The sequence below is a fragment of the Callithrix jacchus genome, chromosome 13, assembly GCF_049354715.1.
Source record: "Callithrix jacchus isolate 240 chromosome 13, calJac240_pri, whole genome shotgun sequence".
Classification (NCBI taxonomy): Eukaryota; Metazoa; Chordata; class Mammalia; order Primates; family Cebidae; genus Callithrix; species Callithrix jacchus.
The window spans coordinates 67496936-67516849 of NC_133514.1; the positions used below are offsets into that span (position 1 = coordinate 67496936).

Consider the following 19914-nt stretch of genomic DNA (forward strand, 5'->3'; position numbering starts at 1 on the left):
TGTCTCAGCCCAAAATCTCTTTAAGATGATAAGCAACTTTAGCAAAGTCTCAGGATACAATATCAATAGCAAAAATTATAAACATTCTATACACCAATAATAGATGAACAGAGAGCCAAATCATGAGTGAACCATTCACAATTGCCACAAATAGAATAAAATACCTAGGAATACAACTAACAAAGGATGTGAAGGACCTCTTCAAGGAGAACTACAAACCACTGCTCATGGAAATAAGAGAGGACACAAACAGATGGAAAAACATTCCATGCTCATGGTTAGAAGAAACAGTATTGTGAAAATGGCCATACTGCCCAAAGTAATTTATAGATTCAATGCTAACCCCATCAAGCTATCATCGACCTTCCTTAGAACTGGAAAAAAACACCTTAAATTTCATATGGAACCAAAAAACAGCCCACATAGCCAAGACAATCCTAAGCAAAAAGAACAAACTTGGACGTATCATGCTACCTGACTTGAAACTATACTACAAGGCTACAGTAATCAAAACAACATGGTACTAGTACCAAAAGAGATACAGACCAATGGAACAGAACTGGGGCCTTGGAAGTAATGCTACAAATCCACAACCAACTGACCTTTGACAAACCTGACAAAAACAAGCAATGGGAAAAGGATTCCCTGTTTAATAAATGGTGTTGGGAAAACTGGCTGGCCACGTGCAGAAAGCTGAAACTGGATCCCTTCCTGATAGCTTACACTAAAATTAACTCCACATGGATTAAAGATTTAAACATGAGACCATAAAAGCCTTAGAAGAAAACCTAGGCAATACCATCCAGGACATAGGCATAGGCAAGGACTTCATGACTAAAACACCTAAAGCAATGGCAACAAAAGCCAAAATAGACAAATGAGATCTAATTAAAGTCCAGAGCTTCTGAACAGCAAAAGAAACATTAGAGTGAACTGGCAACCAACAGAATGGGAAAAAAATTTTTGCAAGCTACCCATCTGACAAAGGGCTAATATCCAGAATCTGCAAGGAACTAAAATAAATTTACAAGAAAAAAACAACCCCATCAAAAAGTGGGCAAAGGATATGAACAGACACTTTTCAAAAGAAGACATTTATGCGGCCGATAAACATATGAAAAAATGCTCATCATCACTGGTCATTAGAGAAATGCAAATCAAAACCACATTGCGATACCATCTCACACCAGTTAGAATGTGGATCATTAAAAAATATGGAGACAACAGATGCTGGAGAGGATGTGGAGAAATAGGAACACTTTTACACTGTTGGTGGGAGTGTAAATTAGTTCAACCATTGTGGAAGACAGCGTGGCGATTCCTCAAGGATCTGGAAATAGAAATACCATTTGACCCAGCAATCCCCTTACTGGGTATATACCCAAAGGATTATAAATTGTTCTTTTATAAAGACACATGCACATATGTGTTCATTGTGGCACTGTTTACAATAGCAAAGACCTGGAACCAACCCAAATGCCCATCAATGATAGACTGGATCAAGAAAATGTGGCACATAAACACCATGGAATACTATGCAGTCATAAAAAAGATAAGTTCATGTCCTTTGCAGGGACATGGATGAATCTGGAAACCATCATTCTCAGCAAAGTGACACAAGAACAGAAAAAACCAAATACTGCATACTCTTACTCATAAGGGGGTACTGAACAACAAGAACACATGACACAGGGAGGAGAACATCATACACTGGGGTCTGTTGAGGGGGCTAGGGGAGGGATAGTGGGGGGTGGGGAGACTGGGGAGGGATAACATTGGGAGAAATACCTAATGTAGGTGATGGGGGGATGGAGGCAGCAAACCACCACGGCCTGTATATACCCACGTAACAATCCTGCAAGATCCGCACATGTACTCCAGAACTTAAAGTATCATAAAAAGAGAGAAAGAGAGAGAGAGAGAGAGGAACAGAGCCAGTTAAATTTCAGCAACACAAGGAAAAATCAACAACTCATGTTGCCCTGTGCCTAAAGTCCATAGGTATCAGTTCAAGACAGGCATTTGACTTAAAAATATTCTTAAAGCATTTTGGACATTCTCTCACGTTCAAAGCAATTTGACACTACATGCATCAAAACCAGTTAGTCTAGTTGTACAGCCCAAGCACACTCTAAAGATTTTCTGACTATGAAACTTCAGACTTAACCCAATAAGCAATACCTAGAGGATAAATTCCAAAATGCTAACAGGCATTTTCACTGCTTTTCCCTTATAATCTTTATAACTTTAGACACGAATGGCAGGGGTGGGGAGGAGACTGCCACCTTCTCTTATCTCCTTTCAGAAATGAGTTAATAAAAATGAAGTATAGGCCAGGCACAGTGGCTCACATCTGTAATCCCAGCACTTTGGAAGGCCAAGGCAGGTGGATCGCTTGAGCCCCAGGAGTTTAAGACCAGCCTGAGCAACCTATCAAGACCCATCTTCACAAAAAAATACAAAAATTAGTCAGGCATGGTGGCATGAGCCTGTAGTCAGCTACTCAGGAAGCTGAGATAGAAGGATTGCTTGAGCTAGGGAGGTAGAGGCTACAGCGAGCCATGATTGCACCACTGCACTCCAGCCTGGGTGACAGAATGAGATCCTATCTCAAAAAAAAAAAAAAAAAAAGAATAAATGAATCAAGTATACCTCTAAAACTTACCTCTATAAACAAAGTATTTACTATTAAAAGCAGAAAACAGTAAAAATATACACTTTTTGAAATATATATACATTTTCTGAAATCTATAGATTTTTGAAATTTATATATAGATATCTCCTGCACTGCTGGAGTGCAGTGGCACAATCAGCTCACTGCAGCCTTGACCTCTCAGGCTCAGTTGATCCTCTCAGCTTAGTCTCCCGAGTAGCTGGGACAACATCACCATGCCCAGCGAATTTTTGTTTTTTTTGTTTTTTGTAGAGACAGGGTTTCACCATGTTGCCCAGGCTGGTCTCGAATCTTGGGGTCAATTGATCTGCCTACCTTGGTCTCCCAAAGTGCTAGGATTTACTGGTGTGAGCCACCATGCCCCGCCCAAAAATATTTTTTATGGCAAAATACTTTCCCAGTGGCTCTAACACCCAGGCAAAATAGCACAACTCCAAATATATCTGTAATTTAAAAACTGAGAAAACCTCCTGAAAAGGATAGCAATACTAATTAGATTACTATAATAAAATGATCTTCATATTCCTTTCAGCTACACTACAAAGAAAGAAACTATTAAAACAATGTTTCAAACAAGGAATAGCCATTCATCACAATTTTTTCTAAGAGATGGAGACTTGCTCAAACCCCTGGGCTTAAGTGAGTCCCCATCTTCACCTCCCACAGCGCTGGGATTACAGCCATGCACCACTGCACCCAGCCCACAATTTCTTTTCTCATCCAAGAATCATCCATTAAATGTGGACTAAAAGTCCTCTGCTGTCTATGTAGACCTGCATATCTAGAATGTCCATGAGTATCTGAAACCTTAACCCTCAGGTGAACGTTCAGGTAGTTATCCTCCCATCAGGTGTCCAACATGAAAGCCACCAGAAGCTGCAGTTTCCCAATCACCAGCAGGCCTGCATCACCTTCCCTAATTCTCATACCACACAAGTAGATAAATCACTACCCAATGACTTGAAGGCTTGCCACATTCTAGGCATTGTTCTAACCTCTGATGACACTAATGAATAAAACCAGGCCTCACACTAGGAGAACTTTTAAATGTTGTAAAGAAAACAAGTGTACAAATAAACTACTATCCACATTTCTGGAGAGAGGTCTGACTTGCTTTCTCCATCTCCAATATCAGCTAGAGCCTCTTGACAAGCCCTCATGGTAACCTGCCACAATATTTGAGTCCACAAGTATTGGTGTGGTCATTTCTTTGGTTGTCCCTGGACTAGACTGTAAACTCAATTAGAACAAGTGCCTCATGTCTATTCTGTTTCCCCATTATACCCCTAGCAAGGTGCATAGAACACAGCAGGCAACCAAATATTAGTTAACTGGATGGATGGATGGATGGATGGATGGATGGATGGATGGATGGATGAATGGATGGATGGGGACTTAGTCCTTTAAAAACAAAGCAATCAGGTCTCCCTATAGGAAATTCTACAAGCAATGCCTTACAAACGGTGTAGGTTTTTTTCTAATAAGCCACAGGAAATACGGTATTAAAAATTTATACCACCAGGCACAGTGGCTCACACCTGCAATCCCAGCACTTTGGGAGGTTGAGGCAGGTAGATCACCTGAAGTTAGGAGTTCCAGACCAGCCTGGCCAACACAGGAAAACCCTGTCTCTACTAATTACAAAAATTAGCCAGGTGTGGTGGCAGGTACCTGTAATCCCAGCTACTCAGGAGGCTGAGGCAGGAGGATCACTTGAACCTGGGAGGCAAAGGCTACAGTGAGCTGAGATCGTGCCACTACACTCCAGCCTGGGCGACAAAAACAAGACTCCATCTCAAAAAAAAAAAGAAAGAAGAAAGAAAAAAAATGTATACCAAAAATAATACCAAAAAAGGGAGAAACTGTTTAAAACACACCCCCAGATTATTTAGGCTGATAACTACCTTCTTAATTTAATACATCTTTAATTTATAAACTATTTAATTTCCATTAATTTCTTACTAAAAGTTACCTTTAGAAGAAAATTCGAAATTGATTTTTTAAAGAATCATCCAAATTCATATGTTGAACAGATTTTTTAAAAACATTCTTCCAAATCGTGAGAGCTTATTCCAGAAAAGTGCTTTGTCCCTGATATTTAAGCCAAAAGAAGATAAGCATTCCCGAACGCAGCTGGTCACAACGGATTGCAGTCATATTCTATCAGAGAAATGGTATTTTTCAAGACCACTTTTCAGCTGCTCTTATCACATTCACGCAATTCCAAGCTCTGTTTTTCAATTCATGAGATTTTCATGGCCATAAGAATGTTTTCCAAGAAATAAGTAGATGAAAAACATTTTAAGCTTCAAAAATTAAGAGACAAGAGACCATTTTTGCCTTATGTTTTCTCTCCTCCAAAGTCCACCATGGAAAGCTAGACTTTTAATTTTGTAACGGAAAAGAATACCTAAAAAGATGGCAATTTAAGGAAAACGGGAACAAATTATAAAGCCTATTTTGGGAAGCACTCACCTATATTGTTTCAAGTTATAAAACAAAATTTTAATCATTTAATTTTTAATTCAGTGAAACTTTAACTTCCTCAATAAGTCTTTGTGCCCTAATAACAAGCATTCATCTTCTGGAGAAGAATTGGCTATAATTGTAATGTGTCATCTTATGGTTTGTAAAGCACTAAAATCATAAAATGTTTATACCAAATTATTACTTTGCATTTGATAACTTTACATTACCTTCTCTTATTCATATCCATTCCAAACCCACACCGACTGGGATGCCATACAGACACAATAAAAAAACCAACCCTATTGCCAGGCATTTTATCCATATTCGGTTGGAAATTCTAATGTTTGTTAATATTAGTAAAAACTAACTAAGCTTCATAGTTTTGCTTACGAACTCGCTTAAAATAACTTCAGGTGCTATAATTTTAGCTGCTTTAACAATTAAGCACTAACCCCTAGATGCACCGGATTTGAATTTCAACTTGACAGATTCTGAAAACTATTAACTACCGTTTCCAAACAGGCCAGGTACCTAGAAGAAAAGAGCAGAGAAGTCTGTCTGCATATTTCACAAATCAAGTTTAGTAATAAAAACACTAACAAGGAGGCTGTTATCTTTTAATGATAAAATTCCCTAAATTTTAGAAAAGTACATTAAAAATTTTCCCATTTTGATTATTTCACACTTGAAAATTATCTTTTAAACTGAATTAAACTCATGTATGATAATACTGACCATCATAGAAATAATCTCTTTAAAGAAAAACTTTAAACACAAAGTAAAAACATGGTTACTTTCCATTGTCACATGATAGGAAAATGTACAGCTAAAGACTGCTTTCACTATACAGTAATTTCCTATTTGCAGGCTGATAAATAAAAGTAAAGTTAGTGACCTAGTTTTTCTTCTTAGTAATAGCATTAAAACTATTTCTTATACTAACCTGCCTCATACAGCCCCCTTAACACTGACAATGCCGACATAGCATTAGTGGCAGAGGCCAGGTGAGGAAAAACATTTCTAGAGACCAAGAACATCACATAAGATACTTATATGACACCACTATCACAAATATACATACACTGTACAGAGTGCGTGACAATGTCTTTTCTAAAACTTCATGAATTGCTGGTATAAGCTGGTGACTGCAGTGCTAAAACCTGTCCTCTTTCTAGGAAATTAAGATAACTTGCTAGGTCATCAAAAAGGTTCTGATTGTCAAAGTTGAGACTCAGCTTGGAAGAACTGACAAGGTTCTGAAGGATATCAAATTTCTCACATGTATTTGATATCATATTCTCTCTTCTCCACTAAGTTACTCGTTTGGCTGATTTCTACTTTCCGCCTACTACTTTTCTCAGTAAATATATACAATGTATAAAACCTCAGCTTCCAGTATTGTTAAGAGGTAAGAAATTGACACAGTTCCAAACTTAAAATATTATAAGTTTATAATATTATTAAAACAAAGCTGCAAGGAGAAAATTTGCAGTGTATTAATATTTAACAGACATTTCATCATGTTACTACTCAAAAAGGACTCACTGTATTTTTCAACTTGATTGTTGGTTCTAAAACAGTATCATTTCCCCTTGTTTTGAGGAATTGGTGGGGGAGGAAATTTTTTTTTGAGACGGAGTATCGCTCTTGTCACCCAGGCTTGAGTGCAACGGCACAATCTCCACTCACTGCAACCTCTGCCTCCTGGATTCAAACGCTTCTCCTGCCTCAGCCTCCTGAGTAGCTGGGATTATTGGCGCCCACCAACACGTCCGACTAATTTTTGTAATTTTAGAAGAGATGGGGTTTCACCATGTTGGCCAGGCTTGTCTCAAACTCCTGACCTCAGGTGATCCGTCCACCTCGGCCTCCCAAAGTGCTGGGATTACAGGCGTGAGCCACTGCACCTGGCCGTGAATACTTTCATAGAAATAATGCCTATTGCTCTGAATCACAAGTTGGCTAGAACAATACATGCAAAAATGAGCAGCCTCCAAAGGGAGGAATTAGCCAGCCACCCGCCATAAGTTTCTCCTGATTCGCAATGAGATATTTAGCAAATGTCATTTTGATAAACAACCTTCACAAAATACTACACTGAGATAACAAATGTTTCAGATTAATCTACTCAATCTTTGGCAGTTAACTCCTATTTTGACTATCTGTTGCTCATTGCTGAAGGAGAGTTACACTGCTTGGGAGAAATGAAAAAGATAATAGATAAATTTTAAGAAAGGAATGTTACTGTCAGTTTTCTCCTCTTTCCCCCTATAAATTGTAGACAAAGCCCATCTAGTGGTTTAGAATTAGGGAATTAAAAGGTGGATTTTGTAACTATGCTGTAATTAACAAATTTTCACAATTGCAGCTCGGGAGAGGGGGGTGTCAGAATTTATACCTATCACATCGCTGCAAAAAATTCATTTTTCAGGGTTAGACTGCAAATAGTGCTACTCCTCAAAACAAATTATGCTGAGTAAAGACGTGAGGAGGTTCCAAACTCCAAATCCAGAATGACCTACTATAGGGCAAAGACTGAAGTTTTCAGAGAAGACACATCACTGATTGTAAAGCGGATTTAATTGTACTATTAACTATTCACAGACACCTAATAGCCACATTTGCAACATTCAAGCAGCCTTATTTAACAATATCACACTGCCCACAATTCCATTTCACAATACTGTTTCCCTTAAAACGACAACTTGAACTGAAAACTAATATTAACTAAATCGGGATAACCCTATTCAATGCCTCCTGCCAATCATTAGGGCAGTGGGGAAAGTGAATTGTTAAAGTCTATTGTGCAGCTGCGCTCTCATTCAGTTTCGGAATCTCCCTTGGATATTCGTTCATGCTTGTCGAACTGACCACGCGGTACATTGAGAAACGGTCACATGAACAACGCGTGACTTCTATTGTGCATCAATCCTCCTGCTCAGAGGAAATTAAGTCACGATGGACACACGAAAGTACAGAGAAGGCATGCAGCTGAAGATCTGGTGGGCGATGCATGCAGCACCAGCATGGTTGTGGCACCCGAGTGGAAGTGCAACAAATGCCAACATCTTGTTACTTTTAATGCCTAACTTTCTGCAGCGCCGGAGCAGCCCCCGGCCGCCGGGAGGCCGAGCTCCGCTGCAGCTCTGCGTCGCCTCGCCACGACCCATCCTCGGAGACGCACGGGACGCGAGCGCCCACCCCAAACGGGCGCGGACAGACCTCCCGAGCGCAGCCCAGCGGGAACCCATCAGCGCGGGAACCCATCAGCGCGGGAACCCATCAGCGCGGGAACCCATCAGCGCGGGAACCGGCCTCGAACGCCAGGCGGGGACAGCAGCGAGAAACTGACCTACGAGGTCACCCGGGCTCCCAGAACTCCCGAGGCGGGGACCACGACCTCAGGGCTTCCTGTCCGCCCGCCCCACGTCGAGGAAGCGCTTGTCACCGACTCTCGCTGGCACTCCCCGAGGACGCTCGAGCCTGTAACGTCTGTCTCCCAGGTCCCGACGCCGGGACCCGGGCGGAGCGCGAGGTAGCGCCGCCCCTCCCCGCAGCGCCCCCCCTCGCCCCTGGAACGCGCACCCTCCGGACGTGAGGGCATCCGCCCGACACGTGACAGCAGCAGGGCCACGCCCATACCCCGCCCACTCCCCGCCCACTCCCCGCCCCTGCCCGGCCTGCCCACGCCCCCGGCCTGCTCCTGTCCCGCCTTGGCCACCCGCGCCAGTTCCAGGTTTTGCCAACTACTAGGGAGGCGCAAAGCCTTCGCGCTCCTCCCACTACACCCCGGGAGAAGAAGGGGCGGGCCCTACCCCGGCACTACCAGAAGTCGCCCGTGTGAGCCAGTGGAAGACCCCCGTCTCCAAGCAAACATAAGTCCTGGGTTAATACTCTGGAAGTTTGTCATTAAGCAATACATCACCCAGCTGCTCAGATTTTTTTTTTGCTTTGGCCGCAACTCCACCCATGGGAAATTAATTGGCAGTGTAAATTAGACAATTTACAAAAAACACCTTCTTTTCCTTTCACATGTCAAAGGAAGCCCTTAAAATGCCATGCAGATGTAACCATTATAAAATAGATATGCGTGAGACAAAGATTTACAAAATTTCCTCACCTCCTCCCCTCATCAAATAATCTTAAGGAGCTCCCCTCTTCAAATTCCATGCACAAGGCGTCTAGCTAGAGAAGTTAGCACAGAGTCTATAACGTGAATTACACCGTTTTTTTTTTTTTGTTGTTGTTTGTTTGTTTTTCGTTTTTCTTTTTTTGAGACAGGGTCTCACTCTGTCTCCCGGGCTGGAATGTAGTGGCGCGATCTCGGCTCACTGCAGCATCAACTTCCTGGGTTCAAACGATCCTCCGTCCTCAGCTGGACGCCCGGCAAGTAATCCAGGGACTGGGATTACAGGCGCGCCCCACTACACCCAGATAATTTTTGTATTTTTAGTAGAGACAGGCTCTCCCTATGTTGCCCAGGCTGGTCTTCAACTGCTGGGCTCAGGCGGACCTCCTGCCTCCGCCTCCCAAAATGTTGGGATTACAGGTGTGAGCTACCCCTCGCTGGCCACAACTTTGCTTTTTAAAAGCATTTCTGCATGACTAAAAAGACAGGAAATTACAAGCATACGAAATCTGATTTCTACTTTCCTGAATTTTCCAAATGTATTTAATGAACATGTTCTTTTGCAATGAAAAAGTAATAAATAGGTATGATTTTTAAAAGGACTATAGTTTTTCCATCTAGTCTAGAAACATGTATTGAGAACCTATCATAGGTCATTTGGTCATTGTAATATGTGTGAAACAACATATGGCAGATCTTTTGAAATGTTTTTGGAGGCCACAAGCAATCCTGTTGGTGTATCTCAGGCTGGCATCATCTTTTATTAACAAAGCAGGCACATGATTAGCACAATACTTCAACTGGAAAATATGTGGTAGCTAAAGCAGTCGTATTTGTCTTGAAAAGAAGAAACCTCAGGGCTTATTGTCTAAGGATATTAAACCATCTTATTTTTTTCTTGAGACAGAGTTTTGCTCTTGTGCAGTGGTGCAATCTTGGCCCACTGCAACCTCTGCCTCCCAGGTTAAAGCAATTCTCCTGCCTCAGCCTCCCAAGCAGCTGGGACTACAGGCGCATGCCACCATGCCAGGCTAATTTTTGTATTTTGAATAGAGGCAGGGTTTTACCATGTTGGTCATTCTGGTCTCAAACTCCTGACCTCAGGTTATCCACCTGCTTTGGCCTCCGAAGGTGCTGGGATTACAGGTATGAGCCACCACGCCCAGCCTTGAGCCATCTTCATAGCCAAAATAAAACTACTGAAATAATGACTGTAACATTGACTACTGAAATAATGGCAATACTAATTGGCTACTGAAATAATTTTCCACGATTCCATGAAGGCCTTTATTCTCTCTGTGATGATTTCATTACTTAAATTCACAACTTGCACTTTGCAACTCCCTTCTTCAGTTTGTAAGGGAAAAATAGATTGCAGTAAATAGGAGGATGAAATATTAATCACTATAATTAAGAGAAATTCCAATCTTGATATCATTAATATTTGTACTATATTTTTATAGGACTTTACTTGATATTTCCATAAAATATGCAGAAAAGAAATTTCATTGGCATTTATATTATTGACAGCTAGTATAGGTAAAAACACCATGATGGCATAACAGAATTCATTATTCTAGAACATTGCTGTCCGGTGGAACTTCCTGTGATGATGGAAATGTTCTATAATTCTACCTTGTTCAGTACAGTAGCCACTAGCCACATGTGGCTATTGAGCACGTGAAATGTGGCCAATGTAACTGATGATTTCAATTTTGTTTCTTTGTTTAGGACAGAGTCTTGCACTGTTGCCCAGGATGGAGTGCAGTGGCATCCTCTGTCTCCTGGGTTCAAGCAATTCTCCTGCCTCAGCCTCCCAAGTAGCTGGGATTACAGGCATGTGCCACCACGCCCAGCTAATTTTTTGTATTTTTTTTTAACTGTGCAAAGTGGTTTTATTTTTTTTATTACATTTTAGGTTTTGGGGTACATGTGCAGAACATGCAAGATAGTTGCATAGGTACACACGTGGCAGTGTGATTTGCTGTCTTCCTCCCCTTCACCCACATTTGGCATTTCTCCCCATGCTATCCCTCCCCAGCTCCCCGCCCCGCTGTCCCTTTCCATTCCCCCCAATAGACCCCAGGGTGTAGTGCTCCCCTCCCTGTGTCCATGTGTTCTCATTTTTCATCACCCACCTATGAGTGAGAATATGTGGTATTTCATTTTCTGTTCTTGTGTCAGTTTGCTGAGAATGATGTTCTCCAGATTCATTCATGTCCCTAAAAAGGACACGAACTCATCGTTTTTGATTGCTGCATAATATTCCATGGTGTATATGTGCCACATTTTCCCAGTCCAGTCTATCACTGATGGGCATTTGGGTTGGTTCCAGGTCTTTGCTATTGTAAACAGTGCTGCAATGAACATTCGTGTGCATGTGTCCTTATAGTAGAATGATTTATAGTCCTTTGGATATATACCCAGTAATGGGATTGCTGGGTCAAATGGAATATCTATTTCTAGGTCTTTGAGGAATCGCCACACTGTCTTCCACAATGGTTGGACTAATTTACACTCTTACCAGCATTGTAAAAGTGTTTCTATTTCTCCACATCCTCTCCAGCATCTGTTGTCTCCAGATTTTTTTAATGATCGCCATTCTAACTGGTGTGAGATGGTATCTCAATGTAGTTTTGATTTGCATTTCTCTGATGACCAGTGATGATGAGCATTTTTTCATATGTTTGTTGGCCTCGCGGTATTGATGGAATGTATCTCAAAATAATAAAAGCTATTTACGACAAACCAACAGCCAATATCATACTGAATGGGCAAAAACTGGAAGCATTCCCTTTGAAATCTGGCACTAGACAAGGATGCCCTCTCTCACCACTCCTATTCAATATAGTACTGGAAGTTCTAGCCAGAGCAATCAGGCAAGAAAAAGAAATAAAGGGTATTCAAATCGGAAAGGAGGAAGCCAAATTGTCTCTATTTGCAGACGACATGATAGTATAGCTAGAAGACCCCATCGTCTCAGCCCAAAAACTCCTGAAGCTGATAAGCAACTTCAGCAAAGTCTCAGGATATAAAATCAATGTGCAAAAATCACAAGCATTCCTATACACCAATAACAGACTTAGAGAGAGCCAAATCAAGAACCAACTGCCATTCCCAATTGCTACAAAGAGAATAAAATACCTTGGAATACAACTCACAAGGAACGCAAAGGACCTCTTCAAGGAGAACTACAAACCACTGCTCAACGAAGTAAGAGAGGACACAAACAGATGGAGAAACATTCCATGTTCATGGTTAGGAAGAATCAATATCATGAAAATGGCCATACTGCCCAAAGTAATTTACAGACTCAACACTATCCCCATCAAGCTACCATTGACTTTCTTCACAGACCTGGAAAAAACCACCGGAACTTCATATGGAACCAAAAGAGAGCCTGCATAGCCAAGTCAATTCTAAGCAAAAAGAACACAGCAGGAGGCCTCACACTACCAGACTTCAAACTATACTACAAGGCTACAGTAATCAAAACAGCATGGTACTGGTACCAAAACAGAGATATAGACCAATGGAACAGAACAGAGGCATCGGAGGCCATACAATCTTTGATAATCATACAATCATACAATCTTTGATAATCCTGACAAAAACAAGCAATGGGGGAAGGATTCCCTGTTTAATAAATGGTGTTGGGAAAACTGGCTAGTCATGTGCAGAAAGCAGAAACTGGACCCCTTCCTGACACCTTACACTAAAATTAACTCCAGATGGATTAAAGACTTAAACATAAGACCTGGCACCATAAAAACCCTAAAAGAAAATCTAGGCAAAACCATTCAGGACATAGAAGTAGGCAAGGACTTCATGACCAATTTTTTGTATTTTTATTAGAAACGGCATTTTACTATGTTGGCCAGACCGGTCTTGAACTCCTGACCTTGTGATCCACCCGCCTCATCTCTCAAAATGCTGGGATTACAGGTGTGAGCCACCACACCTGGCCCAATTTCAATTTTTATTTAATTTAAATTGAATTTAAATAGCCACATGTATATAGTAGTTACCATATTGGACAGTGAAGTTCTAGAATAACAAAACTATCACTAGATTGTCCCCAATCATATCATACTCTATTCTGAAAAACATTTGGCAGAAATAGAACCTCTGGAACTAGTTAATAAATATTTTCCTTCATATTCCTCTCTGAGCTTTAGAGGAATAGGTATTTTAATTTTGCAGATGTGGCATGTTAAAGTAACTATTAATATAATCCCTACATATGTCAGTAGGAATTGCAATGGAAGCTCTGACTGGTTGGGAAATAGATTTGGGAGTAACTAACCCCTGGCCCTGCCATTCCCAGGCCTGCCTGACCCGCATTGAAGTGAATCGGGTAACTTTAGACTAGGATGGGCTTCATCAGAATTGCTCATTGCCTGTTTCAGACTGGATTCACCTTATACTCTTTTGTTTCAGTAAACTTAGGAGCCCAAATCTCTTTACTGCCACCCCCCTCCCCACATTCCAATGCCTCCCTTCAGAATGGGATCCTCTCAGTTTATAGCACCTAATGTCTGCGTCCTTGCAGTTTTGTCTTAAGCCTGAGACATCCCAGAATGCACTTAGTGCATTGCATGTTTTAAAAACACTCCCCTGGTGCCAATGTGACTTTGAAGTGTTGCAGGAACATGCTAAAGGCTTAAGTCTTATTAAAAGGAGGATTTTATGGACTGAGACTTTGGGGAGGGCGTTGGGTAATTACTGTCTGGAATACTGAAAAGTAGGTCAGATGTCATCAGGCGAATGCAGATAAATTGTTGAGTTGGGGGAAATGAATCACTCCCTTATACCTTCATATGAAGGACTTTGTAGTTATTATTAACTCCAGACCATTAAAACTATGAGGTCGTTGGGAGTTTTTCTCTCTTAAAAGTGGTCTAAATTTGTTGTTTGTCATTTGTGCCATTACACTCAGTTCATTTAATAACAGAAATGAATTGGTATATTTTCAGATATTAAATTGTTTTTATCTAGACTGAATTTTGTACCATCTCTCTTTTCCTGCAGGTGTGACACACAGATGTCTAAGCAACTGCCTTCCAGCAGTGATTGATTTTGCTGGTTCTCCACACAAAAAGTTTGGAAGAGACCCTTATGTTGTAGAGTTTCTTGGTTGTAAGCAGCAAGCACTGATGCTGGCTAACTTAAACAAATGAGGAATACATCATGCAGGCATCAAAGAAACAGCTGGAAATCTGGATTGGCAAAGACCAGATTAGGGAACTCCCGGGGATATGGGTAGTCAGAGCTAGTGTATAGTTCTTCCTCGGTGCCAACACTGGGAAAGAATATGTCCCGATTATTTTCATTTTCCTATCCTTTTGTCTTTTTTCAGAAGAAGGAAAGTTGAGAGAAAGCCTTTCATAGCTTTTCCCATAAGGTATGTGGTCCTTGGGCAACATGTTCAACTCAACCTTTAGCCCTTAGGTTGCTTTTAAAAATTTTTTTCGAGACAGGGGTCTTGCTCTGTCGGCTAGGCTGGAGTTCAGTGGCATGATCATGGCTCACTGCAGCCTCGACCTCCCAGTCTCAAGCGATTTTCCCACCTCAGCCTCCCAAGTAGTTGGGACTATTGGCACGAGCCACCATGCCTAGCTAATTTTTGTTATTTTTTATAGAGACAGAGTCACACTATATTGCCCAGGATGGTCTCAAACTCTGGTTTGAGCAATCTGCCCACCTTGGCCTCCCAAAGTACTGGGATTACAGGCATGGGCCACCTCACCTGGGCTGTCTTTCTTTATTCATCATGAATATACCCTGTTTAGCCTGGTCAACATGGAGAAACCCTGTCTCTACAAAACAAAAATTAGCCAGGCGTGGTGGCGGCATGGCCTGTAGTCCCAGCTACTCAGGAGGCTGAGGTGGGAAGATCACTTGAATTTGGCAGGTGGAGGCTGCAGTGAGCTGAGATTGCACCAAATATATATATATATTTGGGAGACAGAGAAGGACCCTCTCTCTCTCTCTCTCTCTCTCTCTCTCTCTCTCTCCATATATATATATATGTTTGGGAGACAGAAAAGGACCCTGCCCCCTCCCATACATATATGTATATGTGTGTGTGTGTGTGTGTATATATATCCTGCTTTTCTATTCATAATTGTCTGCTCAAGCAGTGTGCCTGACAGTTACATGACCCCTTCTAGGAAGCCTTGAAAAGTCTGCCCTGCCCATTGCCCCTTTTTGAGGACTTCATTATGCAGCCTACAATTCTTCACTCAGCTGAAGGAGCAAGAGCAGGGGAGCAAGGCCTACTGAAATGGCACCTTTCTATTAGGCTTACCAAAGGCCTGGTAGATGTGCTCTGCCCAACAGGTAATCTCTATACTGAGTAGCACTGAACTATCTAGATTTCTCTCTGCGGTCGGTTTGACCATGATGCACTCAAAGGACTGTCCTCATCAAGGTAGATCCAAAAAGGCTCACAGAGGAGAGTAAGAGCAGAGAGAAAGCAGAAGCCACGAGATAACCTGAAGTAGAAGGGAGAAAAGATGACCAAGAGCGGCAGAAGCAAGATCAGAGAGAGAATGACTGACACCCCAGAGTGTGGACACATTAGGGTCGGGAGCAAAGGATGGCGCCCCCTGCTGAGAGGTCCAGAATGGCTGGCTGCAGTTCCATCTTCCGCAGCGGTGTGATGTCTCTGCTTCTATGCCTCTGAATTGTTGCAATAAATTCTTACTGTTTATCTGCTGTGACCTGAGTGTTTTTCTATTCCTTGAGTCCAGAAAGAGCCGGATACACCATTACTACCTCCTTTCCTGTTCTTATTTCTCCCATTTTAATCTGTAACCAACAACCTTGTTGATACCTCCTTTCCTTCCAGTAGCCATCTCTTCAGGGTCTCACGCTGTTCTTTGCTCTTCTGAGTCTTCTAAACTGCATCTCTTTTACAGATCCCTGCTAACCCCTATATCTCAGTCACCTGTCAGCACTGAATACAGGTCAAAGGCCCCATTCTCAATGAGTTACAATAGAAGGTGATTTTACTTCATTCACCAAGTCGCAACGATCAAGGGAGGAAATCTCATGGGCTGGCAGTCTTTGCACCTAAATTGGAAGTATGGAGCAAATCACCAATTCCTGGAGGTTAGATTTGTCAGAGTTGTCAGAAATCATCTAGTTGAATCTCGAAGCTAAAGCAGACTGTTCTTAACCACCTCAACCACAATAGGAAGAGGTCCCCTCCCCTCTGGTGTGTGGCTGGAACTTTCCAGACTGGCTGACAGGTCACTACTTCACAGTGCCGCCCAACCACTTTTTTTTCCAACATTGAGAATGCGGGGCCGGGCATGGTGGTTCGCACCTATAATTCCAGAACTTTGTGAAGTTCAGGCAAGCAGATAGTTTGAGCCCAAAAGTTCAAGACCCACCTGGGCAACATGATGAAACCTCATCTCTACAAAAAATACAAAAAAGAAAAAGAAAAAAAAGCTGGGCATGGTGGCTTACACACCTGCAGTCTGTACAACTCATGAGGCTGAGACCGGAGGATCACTGGAGCCCAGGAGGTCGAGGCTACAGTGAGCCATGATCGTGCCACTGCACCCCAGCAACAGTTAGAGGCTATCTGAAAGAAAAAAAAAAAGTTTAAAGATGATGGTCATGAGCTACCTTGATATTTCTTTTCCAGGATTATATTTCCCCGTGTTTCAACCCATCTTCATGCTCCAGCTGCTCATGGTAGTTTAACACAGTTAGACTAACACAGATAGACTAACAGAGAATTAAATAAATCACAACTGTTTCTATGAAACCAAAGAGGGTAAGGAAGTCTTAATAAGTCTTATTTTAATATCAACTTTTTTAAACCTATGGTCTTTTTTGTGTACATATCAACTCTGACCTCTCCATTGCTGTCTGGTGGTAGATAATTTTCCTCACTTAATAGAGACCTAGAGGAAGGAGGTGGAGGAGTTAGATGGGAGAAAGAGTGCAGGGAATGCAGCAAAGAAGTTATAAATTTATATACAAATTCCTGGCCTCATGTCATGAAGTTTATGATCTAATTTGGAAGGCAAAGTATACAATTGAAAACTCACAAAAAACAATAAGCCATATAGCCAAAAATGGTAAATAAAATAAATTCCAAAGGATTTAGGAGGACTAGAATAGAGAAGACATTTAGAAGTGGTGGTATTTACACTTAGGCTCAGCTTTGGATAGGAAACACCAGGAAAAGGAAATAAGTACCCTCAACACAGTACATTGGAGAGATGCAGCCAGAAACAAAGTATGAGAGTATCCTTTGAGCAAGAGCTCAGGGCTATTTAGAAACAGATTTTTGAATCATCCACAAATATCCATGATATTGTATAGCATTACCAATGGAAAGAAGATTGGGATAATGACATGTAAAGACTTACCAGACAGCCTGGACAACATGGAGAAACCTCATCTCTACTAAAAATACAAATCTGAAGTGGGAGGATCCCCTGAGCCTGGGGAAGACAAGGCTGCAGTGAGCTGTGATTATGCCACTGCACTCCAGCCTGGGCGGCAGACTGAGATCCCATCTTAAAAAAAAAAAGGAAAAGACTTACCAGAACAGAGAATTTGTCATTCATCATTGATTAAGTCATTTATTCATAAATCAGTAAATATATACATATTAACTTAGTAAATGAGATGATTTTGTGAGTAGATATACATGCAAGACACTGTTTTAGGCTTAGTGAGAGATAATAAATCCTATAACAGTTCTTTTCTTCAAGGACTTAATCTAGTAATACAGATAAGATAAAATAAGACTTGTAAATCAGCAGGTATATGAATAAATTAAAAAAAATAATAATCATGAGAAAAGGACAGATAGAGGAGAAATAAGAGAAAGAAAATTTTTTTGTTTTGTTTTGTTTTCAGTAGGTGATGATAAGTGAACGCTTTACAGAAAAGATGGGTTTTAAAGTTGCAAAAGTGTGAATATGTCCCCAAAGGTTCATGTATTAAAAACCCAGTTGCCACTGACAGTATTAAGAGGTGGGACCTTTAAGAGGTGATTAGGTCATGATATTTCCACCCTCATGAATGAATTAATGCTGTTATTTGGGAAGTGAGTTAGTTATTATGGGAGTGGGTTCCTGATAAAAGGATCAAGTTCAGCCTCCAACCCTGCTCTACCTCATGCTTGTACCTCCTCTCCATGTGGGGCCCTTCCACCATTGGATGACACGACCCTAACCAGATGCAGTGCTATGTTCTTGGACTTCCCAGCCTCCAGAACTGTGAGCCAAATACGTTTCTATTCTATACATTACCCAGTCTATGATATTCTGTCATAGAAGCAGAAAACAGACTAAAACAAAAGTTAAATGCTTAAGATAGCTAGAATTTGAAAATATGTAAATGGTTAGAGAATATGTTATGCAAATTAAATAGTATGAGCAAAACTGACCAAGGTAGAGGAGCATGGACACAAAAGGTAGAGGAGGGCCCTGCACATGAGAGACCACACTGCAAATGCATGAAACAAAACTCTGACTGGATTCTCAGAAAGGCCCAACAACCTTCTATCCTTCATCCTTTCCCAGTCAGTTCAGAGCCAAAGCTACAGGGACATGTAGTTGAAGGAGCCTTTGAGATACCCAAGCATGGATGACAGGTGAGGAGTTCGGATGTAAATTCTGGACTAGATATATAAATTTGTGATCATCTGTGTGTAGATGACATGAAGCCATGAATTGATATGTGAGTCATGAAGCCATGTCACCTCCACACAGATGATCACAAATTTATATCTTGCAGGAGATGGTTTAAGAAGAAAGACGAATCAAGTGAGAAGAAAAGGAATTAGAGCTGTACTTTATTTCCCGTCCTTCAGATAACTTTCTTCACTCTCCTCAAATCCCTTTCCCATAGCTCCCTTCCACAGTCTCAACAGGTGACTTCACCTCCTACTTTAACAAGAAAACGAAAGCCATTAGAAACTTCTCCAAACTTCTTACCACCAAATCAACAAATCTTCCAGCACCTATATAATTTTTTCCTTTCTCTTTTCTGTTAAAATGGAAGAGGTATCCTTCCTAAGACTAGAGCTTCCACAGATGTTCATAATTCCTCCCTTTACCTCCTCAGCAACTTCACTCTCTCAACTCTCTCTCTCCTAGATCTTCAAGTGCTCTCAAAATGTACCTGCTATGTAAATGTTCTCTAATGTCTACCATCTTTAAAAACCCTCCTGCCAGATGGTACCCTTTTTTTCATTCTTCCTTCAGAGTTAACTACTTGAAAGAGTGATCTACACTGGCTCTCTCTATTTCCTCTTCACTCTCACTTCTAGTCCCACTACTCCATTGAAACTTTCCTTGCTGCCAGGCACAGTGGCTCATGCCTGTAATCCCAACAATTTGGGAGGCCAAGGCAGAAGGATCACTTGAGCCCAGGGAGTTCAAGACCAGCCTGCGCAACATAGTAAGAGCTCATCTCTACAAAAAATAAACAAAAATTAGCTGAGCATGGTGGCACACACCTGTAGTCCCAGCTATTCAGAAAGCTGAGATGAGAGGATCATTTTAGCACAGGTGGTGCAGTGAGCCATGATCATGCCACTGCATTCCAGCCTGGGTGACAGAGTGAAACCCTGTCCCTTTCACCTTCTGAGAATGTTCTTCTGTTA

The 19914-nt window shown here is 41.4% G+C and overlaps 1 protein-coding gene and 1 long non-coding RNA gene across 9 annotated transcripts in view; one reads left to right on the forward strand and one right to left on the reverse strand.

Annotated features, from left to right (window-relative positions):
• OSBPL1A (oxysterol binding protein like 1A) overlaps positions 1–8654 on the reverse strand; it is a 237688-nt gene extending 229034 nt beyond the window's left edge. For all 8 annotated transcript variants that reach the window (XM_078347904.1, XM_078347903.1, XM_078347899.1 and 5 more), the window contains exon 1: positions 8496–8654. The gene's annotated coding sequence lies outside the window, so the exon portion shown is untranslated. The remainder of the gene's footprint in view (positions 1–8495) is intronic.
• Positions 8655–15274: 6620 nt separating this feature from the next.
• On the forward strand, positions 15275–15997 carry LOC144579027 (uncharacterized). Its single transcript, XR_013525809.1, has 2 exons — positions 15275–15614; positions 15706–15997. It is a non-coding gene; the product is annotated as an uncharacterized LOC144579027 (long non-coding RNA).
• Positions 15998–19914: the final 3917 nt, after the last annotated feature.